The sequence below is a fragment of the Sarcophilus harrisii genome, chromosome 3 (assembly GCF_902635505.1).
Source record: "Sarcophilus harrisii chromosome 3, mSarHar1.11, whole genome shotgun sequence".
Lineage (NCBI taxonomy): Eukaryota > Metazoa > Chordata > Mammalia > Dasyuromorphia > Dasyuridae > Sarcophilus > Sarcophilus harrisii.
Window position 1 is genome coordinate 551,008,098 of NC_045428.1, and position 10,521 is coordinate 551,018,618.

Below are 10,521 nucleotides of genomic sequence, written 5' to 3' on the forward strand. Positions count from 1 at the left end.
GCCTCGAGATTGTAATAGTTTTTTGAACAGGTGAACCTAGTGGTCTTTCCAGGCTTTCCCAAATCAGCCTGTTCATCATTTTTAAAAGAACAATAATATTCCATTATATTCATATACCACAACTTATTCAGCCATTACCCAATTGATGGCAGCCCCTCATTTTCCAATTCTTTGACATCACAAAAAGATTGATACAAACACTTTTGCACATGTGGGTCCTTTCCCCTCTTTTTATGATTTCCTTGGAATACCAACCAGCAGAGACAAAAGGTATACACAGTTTGCTAGCCCTTTGGGCATAGTTCCAAATTGTTGTCCGGAATGGTTGGATTAGTTCACAACAACTCCACCTACAATACATTAGCATCCTAGTTTTCCCACATACCTTCCTTACAACATTTATCATTATCTTTTCCTATCATCTTAGCCAATCTGATAGGTATGAAATGGGACTTCAGAGTTGTTTTAATTTGCATTTCTCTAATCAATAGGGATATTTCTTACAGCACAATAGTTTCTCTGATGAATAGTGATTTAGAGCATTTTTTCATATGACTACAAATATTTTTAATTTCTTCATCGGTAAATTACCTTTTCATACCCTTTGTCCATTTATCAATTGGGAAATGACTTACATTCTTATAAATTTGATTCAATTATCTCTATATTTTAGAAATGAGGTCTTTGTCAGAAATACTGGTTGTAAAAATTGTTTCCTAACTTTCTGCTTTTCTTCTAATCTAGATTGCATTGACTTTGTGCAAAATATTTTTATTTAATGTAATAAAAATTATCCATTTTGCATTTTATAATGTTGTCTATCTCATTTGGTCATAATTTCTTCTGTTCTTCTATTCCTTGCTTTCATAATTTGCTTATGGTATCACCCTTTATGTCTAAATCATGGATACTGGGTCCTATTTAGAACTTGCTATCAACTACAATCCCAAGATCTTTTTCACATGATCACATGAACACATTCTCCAGCCTTAATTGATGCAGTTAATAAAGCCCAGCCTTGCTGGCTCTTTATGATCACTGCTTTCCTTTCTAAATACTCATAATCTATCCTTTTTATAATACATTCTAAAACTGTACTTCTCAAACTTTTTAGTTTCAGGGGCCTCTTCACACTTAAAAAAATTATTGAGAATCCCAAAGAACTTTTGGTTATCTGGATTATATCTATGGATACTTATCAGAAATTAAAGTTGGTAAATTTTAAAAATATCACTTCATTTAAAAATAATGCCTATTGTACATTAACATAAATAAAATTTTCATGGAAGAAACTATATTTTCCAAAATAAAAATTTAGTGTGAAAATGATTTGTTTTAATAATTTTGTCTATTTCTTTAATGTCATATTTAATAGAAAAAAAAAAAAAAAACCTGGATTCTCCTACTGCTTCTTCATTTCAACTTGTTGCAATACAATGTTTTGGTTGAGGTCTATGAGGAAAATCTGGCTTTCATAGATATGTAGTTGGAAGAGGGAGGAGTACTTTGATAGGCAAATAACATTTTGATATTAAGAAGATAATACTGACCTCATTGACCTCTTGAGAGGGTATTGAATATCCCAGAGGTCTAGACTGTGCTGTGAGAAGAAAGGAAACAAGCTCTTAACTATCTACTATGTGTCAGACACTGGGTTAAGCATTTTTATAAATATTATTTCATTTGATCCTCATACAACAATCTTGGGAAGTAGGTGCTAATAATAGCATATAATGGATAATAATATCCCCATATGTAAAATGGGAATATAAGATGGGGATTATAATAATATCTTATCTCAGGATTATCATGAGGAAGAAATGATATAATATTTGTAAAAGCACTCCGCCCAGTACCTGGCACTTAAGTGCTTGTTTCCTTCCATGTGACAGATAAGAAAACCTGAGGTAAAAAGAGATTAAAGACTTTTCCAGGATCCCACAGCTTAGGAAGGGTCTGAGACCAGATCTGAATTTGAATCTTCCAAATTCTAGACCCAGTACTCCATCGTACGCCCTGTCTCACCAACAGAGAGTACAATATTGGCAGGAATAAAAGTCAAGCTCCCCAAACTAGAGTTTGCATAAATTGATTTATTTTTCTCCTTTTAGAGAGCATTGGGACATTTCGCCATCTCCAGTCTCCTTCTCTATGATTTTTTCCAAAGATCACTGATAGCAGCTCTATCTCCCATACGTCATGGATTTACGAAGAATGGATTTCAAAGGGTTTCAAGAAAGGATAAAATAGAATATTGCCTAAAATTTTCTAGGAAAAGTTAGATCAAAAGAGAAATAAAAGATTTAAGAATGAAAATGCAAAAGTGCAGAGAAATAATTCCCAGGGTAAGGAAAGGTGGGACCCGTCTAAAGAGAAAGAATGCAAACATAAGGAGTTCAGTAACCAGCTCAGATTTAAAACAAGTGTATAAATGTATTTTCGGACTTTTCCCCAATGTACTGATTTTTTCCTCTTTTTTGTCTTTGAAATAGAAAGTCTTGTTATATGAAATGGTTTTCTAGGATTTTTAGCATCTTGGGATGTAGTTTCCCCAGGGGACCTAATGACAGCACTGAGCAGCTAGATGGCACCATAGTAAATAGAGTGCTGGGCCCGGAGTCAGGTAGACCTGAGTTCAAATGTGACCTCAGATGCTTAATAGCTGTGTGATCCTGGGCAAATCACTTATCTCTGTTTGCCTCAGTTTCCTCATCTGTAAAATGGGCTGGAGAAGGAAACGCGAACCCACTCCAATATCTCTGCCAAAAAAAAAAAAAAAACAAAACTCCAAACGGAATCATGGAGAGTAGGACATGAATCAACAACAACAACAGCTCGTTCAGAAAAATTGGGTGCCTTCTTGCCATCCACTCATTCTTCTTAGATTTAAATTTCTTATAATTGTGTTCTATTATTTCCAGTCTCCTTTGGCAGAGAAAACCAAAAGCAAATAAAAGCCCCCTTGGTTCACATTTATCATTGCATTATAAATCCATCAACTCCAGCAGCAATCCATGTTTCTCTTTCTCCTTTGTTTATTGGCCTGATATTCATCAGTAGATTGAGCTCATATTGAGGTTTAGTGATTGTTAATTTTTTTTTAAACAGAAGTCTACCACCGTTTGGTATCTATTCTTTGATTCCATCCTCTATATGTAGATCTGAGAACCGGACCTCTTGATATCATTGGTATAGGGAACTCCTTGACAAAGAAACTACTTCTATCAATGCACCTTGGCTTCTCTTCTGTAATAGAGAGGTTTGGAGTGTTTTCCAGATAAGTGAGATCAACTCAGATGGAAGTTATCAACAATAAATAAGGATTTTTCTGGACTGCATATTGACTTAAAAAGTATGCATTGGCTATGGTTTATTGTATTTTTATTTATTTTGTTAAATATTTCCCAATTTTAATCTGATTCAGGTTACACTACAGAGGACTGTGGACATGTAACCCACCAGTTGCATATTTGGCTTTCATTACGGGCTCCAAATGACTTGCCAGGATAACACAGCCAAAAAAATATCAGGGGTGAAATTTGAACCTAGATCTTCCCAGCTTCAAAGCTGGTTCTCTATCTTCCATGCCACGTTGCTTCTTTTGGACATATTTATTTTTAAAATGTTATTTTTTTTTTCAAGAGAACCAGGTGGTGCAGTGATTAGAGCACCAGCCCTGAAGTCAGAAAGACCTGAGTTCAAATCTGACCTCAGACATTTAATACTCACTGGCTGTGTGACTCTGGACAAGTCCCTTAGCCCCAGTTGCCTCAGGAAAAAAAAAAAAAAAAGTTATCCTTTTTTGTTACATTACCATAATTTCTCCCAGTATTCCTTCCATTCTAGAAAGCCATCTCATATAACAAGTAATATTTCAAAGACAAAAAAATCAGTACAACTGATCAATACATTGGAAAAAATCTGAAGATACATTTTTATACTTGTTTTAAATCTGAGTTGGTTACTGAATGCCTTATGCATGCATTCTTTCTCCTTAGACAAGTCCCTTTGCACCTTTGCAATTTCATTCTTAAATCTTTCCTTTCTCTTTTAATCTAACTTCCCCTAGAAAATTTTAGGCAACATTCTATTTTATCTTTCTTGGAACCCTTTGAAATCCATTCTTTGTAAATCCTCTATGCTTGGCAGACTATTTGTAACTTTCTTCTTTTCTCTTAGGAATTCTAGGATGGATTGGTCATCCTAACCCTCATCAAAGATTCTCATTTTTTCTGCACTAGAACCTGTTCCTTACAGCTCTCAATCAGCCCCAGAATAGTCGTTTCCTTGTCTAGTTCCTCATTTTTTTGAAGACTGAATCATTCTTAAGCAAGTTAATAAATATTATGTGCTTCAGTAAGAAGGAAAACTTTAGCAGGTACTTTTAAAGTCCCCCATCACTACTATATAATCCCTTTAAGCCAGTATTATGATTTTTCCAAAACTCTTTATTTCTTGTTTCTGTTGAGATGATCTGTCATATACTCAAATGATAATACTGCTTCTCTTGATCTTCCCTCCATTGATTTTCACCTACATATCTCCACCATGCTACCCCAACTCCCCCATTACTGGCTTCCTTCATATAAGTTTATTTTCTTAATGGATAATAGCACTTTATCCTTCTCCTTTCCCCAGGCAATTCTCTTCTTCTTGAATACACTGTATCCTTAAGAGGAAATTCATTCCACCAAGTCTCATGATATATGTGTAGATCATTAGTAATAATTTGCAATATAGCCTGTATATTCCTGCTCTGTCCATTTCTCTTTTGCTCACCTGCAATTGTGATTCTTGAAATAATGGTGTTCCCAACATAGCATTTTCACTCTTTCTGTTATTGTTTGCTTGCATTTTTGTTTTCCTTCTCAGGTTTTTTTTTTTCTTTCTAGATCCATTGTTTCTTGTGCAGCAAGATAACTGTATAAATATGTATACATATATTGGATTTAACATATTTAACATGTATGGGATTACTTGCCATCTGGGGGATGGGATCGAGGGAAGGAGGGGAAAAGTTGGAACAGAAGGTTTTGCAAAGTCAATGCTGAAAAATTACCCATGCTTATGTTTTGTAAATAAAAAATATAATAATAAAAAATATTTTTAAAAAGGAAATAATGGTATTCCTTTAGTACAGCTCTAAACGTTAGGAAGCTTTCCTCTACATCAAGCCAAAATGAGTCTCTCAGTGTTTCCTCTCTGGCTCCTACTTTTGCCCTCTGGAACCAAGCACAGGAAGATTTGTTTTTTCATTGTAGAGTTTGTTTTATTGTGCCAACAATGAGAAAGCCACGGCATGCCTCAGACCTAACCCTGCATCAGTGCTATGGAAAATAAAGAGAGTCATTTTCTTATCAGACCAGTTGCAGAGATGTGACTGTTGTTTCCTCCATGCCATCCAAAAAGTCCCTTAGCTAGTCTTTATCCCTATCTGACATGCTAAGTGTATGGGATAGCTCTTCCAATATTTGAAAACAGCCATTATTTCTTCCTTCACTCTGTTCCCCATCCAGTCCTCAGCCCAAATATCCCCAGTTTTCCCGAATGATCATCCTATGGCTTAGTCTTGAACGTCCTCACCAGTCTATCCCTTACACAGATGCCAGAATGACTTTCCCAAAGCTCAGGGCTGACCACGTCACTCTCCTATCCAGTAAACTCCAGGGACTCCCTATTGCTCCAGGATCAGATATATACTTTTCTGTTTGGTTTTTAAAGCCCTTGATAACATGACCTCCCCTCTCTTTCTAGCTGCATCGTATATAACTTCCCTTTTTTGCTCCTTACACATGCTATTCTGGGTGCCATCTCCATGCCTTTGCACTGCAACCATGCCTGAAATGCATGATTTTTTTCATCTCCACCTCGGTTATCACTTCCTGAGTCCCCATCCTTCCCTCCTCCCCAGAAGCCCCCTGAGATCTCTGTCCTTGACCTTGGAGCCTCCCTGACGACAAGGATCTTTAGGAGAGCTCTGCTCTCTCCCCAGTGACAGATTACAAAGTGGGTGATCGATAAGGAGCTGGATTTGGCGTCAGACCTGGTTCAAATTCCCCCTCGGGCACTTAATTATGTGGCTCTGGGCAAATCGCTCTAACCTATCTGGGCCAGTTTCCTCAACTGTAAAAAGAGAAGGCTGACCACTAATGTCTCTTCTAGCTGTAAATCTATGAACCTCTGAGTGCTCTTTCTCCTCACTTGAGTGTTCCTCTGCAGGCTCAGTCCCTCCACAGCTTGGCCCTGAGGGCCTCTCTCACCTTTCCAGCCTGCAGCTTCTCTGAGAGAAGCCTTTTCACCCCTTTATATTCTGGCCCTGTTCCTCAGGTTCCTCTGAATATTATCTTAGCTCCCTTAGAAGTCCTCCCTAAGAGAACTGGGCCCTCTGTATCAGGGCTTTCTAAATGTTCTTTCCTCACATTGTTTGTTTTTCCTGAGGCGATTAGGGTTAAGTGACTTGCCCAGGGTAGGATGTAATTAAGTGTCTGAGATCCTTCAGACTTCAGGGCTGGGGCTCTATCACTATACCATCTAGCTGCCCCTTTGTGTTCTGGTCTTTCTGCCCTTTCCCCCCTCCTTCCCATCTCTTCTGTGAGCCCTGTGCCTCCCCACCTATGTGGGGGCCTCTCTTCCTAGGAGGAGCCCTAGGATCTTATGGGAGGACCCTCTATGGCCCCAGCTTTCCAGAAGCTTTAGCCTTGTCTGCCCTTAAGAGAGCAGAGGATTGAGGGAAGCCCCCACATAAATCTTGAGATACAAGTCATTAGTAATGGATAGAGCTGTAGACTCAGAACAGGGAAGACCTGGATTCAAAATCCATTCCTGAAACTTCCTAGCTATGTGACATTGGGCAAGTCTTTTTGTGAGCCTCAGTTTCCCCCTTTATAAATTTTAATGGTCTGTCTCCAAGATTCCCTCCAGCTTGACTATTCTAAAATCCCTCCCAGTTCTATGTTGGAATCTCTTCCCAAGTCAGACATTCTGTGTTCCTTCTGACTGATGTTCCGGGTTCTAAGGGGTCCCTAAAGCTCCTCCAGCTAATACATTTGGGTCAAAGTGGCAGCAACTTGATGCATTCTACCTTCCCATGCCATCCAGAGCCAGTCCCCTAAGCAGAAATGGCTCCGTAGATTTATATTCTCATAGAGAGGAAGCCAAAGAAACAGAGAAAAGGGGGATATAAGAAAGAATGGGAAAGAAGAGGAAGGAGAGGGAGAGAAACAGTGAAACTGGAGAGATAGAAGGTCAAAGTCAAGAGACAGAGAGGAGGGAGGGAGAGAAAAAGGGAGAGGAGAGGAGAGAAAGACAGAGGGAAAGAGAGAGACAGACACAGACAGAGAAACTCATACTTAGGGTCAGAGTTAAGTACGATTCACTCTATGTTCTAATTAAAGTAGACTCGCCATGGATCTCCCGTCTCCACGTATTTGCAACTGTTCCATCTTCTTAGAATGCATTCCTTAATCTCCACCTTCAAGAAACCTTTTTCTTCAAGACTGAGTTCAGGTGTCTGCCCCCTCCTCCTTCCCTGATTTACCCAGCTGAAAGGAAACTGCTTCCTTAAATATTCTTTGTCTAGATTTCTTTCTTACCCCAATAATCTTCATCCTGATCATACTTTTCTGTAGACATATTGCAGCTCACTTAGCAGATTGCAAGCTCTTGGAGTAGAAGCTGTCCCTTTTTCTTTGCAAATCTAGTGCGTAGTAAAAAGCATACATAGTATATAGTAGGACTCTTAATAAACATTTGCTGGATTAATTTTGATTTAAATTGGTTTATAGAGTGCTTTGAAATTTTTAAAAATTGCTTTTCTTCAAAAGTCTATTAAACTTATTAATACAAATCTTTTTTTTTTTTCAGATGAGGAAACAGCCTTAGTGAACTAAGTGTCAGAATCCTCCACACCCCACTCTAATCCCCCTGCCTCAAACTTAGGGCATCTTCCCCAAAACTCCACTTTCCCCCTATTTTCCCCAGTTCTTCGCCTTAAGAGAGCAGATGATTGAGGGAAGCCCCCACATAAATCTGGAGACATAAAAGTCATTTGTAATGGATAGAGCTGTAAACTCAGAACAGGGAAGACCTGGATTCAAAATCCATCCCTGAAACTTCCTAGTTATGTGACACTGGGCAAGTCTTTTGCTTTCTCTAAGCCTCAGTTTTCCCCCTGTAAAATACAGAAAATAGCATCTGCCTCACAAGGTTGTGTAAGGATGAGATTTTTAAAAGTATATAGTGTTTTTGCAACCTAAAAAAGTTATATACTATTATTGTTCTATTAAAAGAACAATTTTTATTCCCTCCCCCCCAACACATACCCATACAAATTTCTATCAGAAAGTTTTTAGTAATTGGATCCATATGTCAGTTCTTTGCTGAGAAAACTCCAATGATTCCCATTCCGCCAGACTCACTCTATGGCCAGGAACTAGTCCAAACTTCCTGGCTGACAATAAAGGCACTTTATGATCTCACTCCAAACTATTTTTTCAGTTTTTCTGCTTCCATGAACTTCTCTTCCCTCGGACAAATCTGTTTTCCAGAGCACAGATATAGTCTCACCTCTACTTATCTACCTTGCAGCCATTCTTCAAGGCCTGGCTCAAGTTCCTAAGATTTAGAAATAAAAGGCATCTTAGAGCTCTAATTCAACACTCTAGTTTTACACATGATGAAACTGAGGGCCAGAGGAGTTCATTAATTTGCATTTATTTATTCAACAAGAATTTATTGGTGTTTATTTAATTCCAGGTACTGTGCTAAGCTCTGAAGTTAAAAAAAAAAAAATTAGTCCACCAGTACCTGCCTCGATGAGCTTACAATCTTATGGAAGAAAAATATGAATAGATACATAAATACAAAAAAATACGAAGTAAATTAAAAAATAATGGTGGAGTTGGAGGAATTAAAGTAATTGTCAGGATGAGGGCAGGCCTCCCTTGTGAAGGAGGAGGCCTTCTTGTGAGCTCTGAAGGGAGCACGGGGTCCTACAGGGAGAGAGGAGGAGGGTATTGATTCCAGCTGTGGAGGATGACCTTTATAAAGGCACAGAGATGGTAAATGCAACTTCCTGGTTAAGGAAAAGCTAATAGACCAGTTTTGACTGGAGCAGATGTATGATAGGTAGACTGTATTAAGCCTGGAAGCCCCGAGGGCTTAAAAGGACAGAAAAGTTTGTGTTCTGGCTGAAAGAGAACTTGAGGGTTCTTGAGCAGAGGAATGATATAGTCACAATTACAAGTGCTTTAGGGATATCACTTTGGCAGCTGAAAGGAGGATGGAAACGCCAAGTGATAGGACCTGTCCTAGAACTCGTGGATGAAAAGTAGAGAAAGAAGGGGACTGAATCCACCCCTGGGGGGAAGGTTACTGATGATGATACGGTATAGAATACTGAAAGCACCAGCTAATTGGGTAGAGATGATTTATAGAATCATAGCTTTTAGAGCCTCAATGGATCTATGGATGAATGAATGAATGAATGAATGAAAAATTACCTGCTTCTTATGGCCATCTATTGACCACAACTCTCCCGTTTTACAGGTGAGGAACCCCTAGTGTTGAAGGAACTCAGTGAGGACCAGGAGAAAGCAGGGTTCTGAAAACCCTGGCAAAAGAGGGGCCAACAGGAACCAATGGAGAGTCAATAAGTCCAAAGAGAGACTCGGTATGATCTCACAGGAAGTAGAGGGCCGAGGCTCAAACCTGTTTACAGAATCTATGTGCTTGCCAATACGAGTCCGCCTCCCTCCATTCCCCCCCAGGCTCCTCGGGATGTTCCCAAGCTCGGCTCAGAAGGAGCTTCTCCTTCACCAGGATCTTTCTGATGCTTCATGTCTCCCCAGTGGTCAGAACCCAATCTCAAATGAAATTAAACACATCGGCTTTTTTGTACACAGACTGTACATTTTTCCTCCAGCAGAATGTAAGCTTCTTAACAGGTAATTAGTAAAAGTTTAGTTGGACACACAGTATACAGTAAGCTTTGACTTTAAAACACGTAGGGGCCGATTTTGGACACCATTTTGGCCTAAGGGAGGTGCCTTTAGTCATTATGTTAAGAATTATTTCTATATATATATATGATTCCTGTTTATACAGAACTTTAGTTTACAGAGGACCGTCATATACATTATATCAGACTTGAGGATCACAACAGTTCTGTGAAATATCTCAGGGCAGCTAGGTGATGCAATGATAGAGCACCAGCCCTGCCGTCAGGAGGACCTGAGTTCAAATTTAACCTCAGACACTTAACACTTTCTAGCTGTGTGACCCTGGGCAAGTCACTTAACCCCAAATGCCTCAGCAAAAAAAAAATATACGTCTACATCTACACATTTATTATTATTATCATCCCCATTTTATAGGGGAATGAACTGAGGCCCAGGGAGAAATACTTACCCAGGGTCACATGGAAATTTAGTAACTTTTTTTAAGGCCATTGTAACAATGGAATTGGACAGAGCCAATTATAAAATTTCTGGATACATCTCTCCTTGGGCCAGAAGAGTAGAT